Consider the following 377-nt stretch of genomic DNA (forward strand, 5'->3'; position numbering starts at 1 on the left):
GGGTGTAAACGGAAGCAAAGAGATATAAACAAGGAAAATAAATAAGAGAAATAAGAGAAAAAAGAGAAAAAAAGTAGAGTATGTGGGGTGTATAGGGAGCTCTCACCGAGTGTAACCTGTGAATCACATCTGTATTTATGAAAGAGATCTATACACCAGGTGGTGCTGACGAGAGCAACATGACTATCATCCATAGCCTGCATAGTGCATCCATCTGCATCACAAACAAAGTTTGCTTCTGTACATGTATCTTTTAGAGCTTCAAAGAAACGCTTCAGCGTCAGCCCGTCTATGCTGCATTCAAACATCTTCAGCGAAAAAAAAAAAAAATACGCAGCAAAATTCTCCAGAAACCTGAAAAAAAAAAAAAAAAAAAA

Source organism: Eimeria mitis, genomic scaffold (genome assembly GCF_000499745.2).
Source record: "Eimeria mitis Houghton genomic scaffold, Emh_scaff429, whole genome shotgun sequence".
In the NCBI taxonomy this organism is placed as follows: Eukaryota; Apicomplexa; class Conoidasida; order Eucoccidiorida; family Eimeriidae; genus Eimeria; species Eimeria mitis.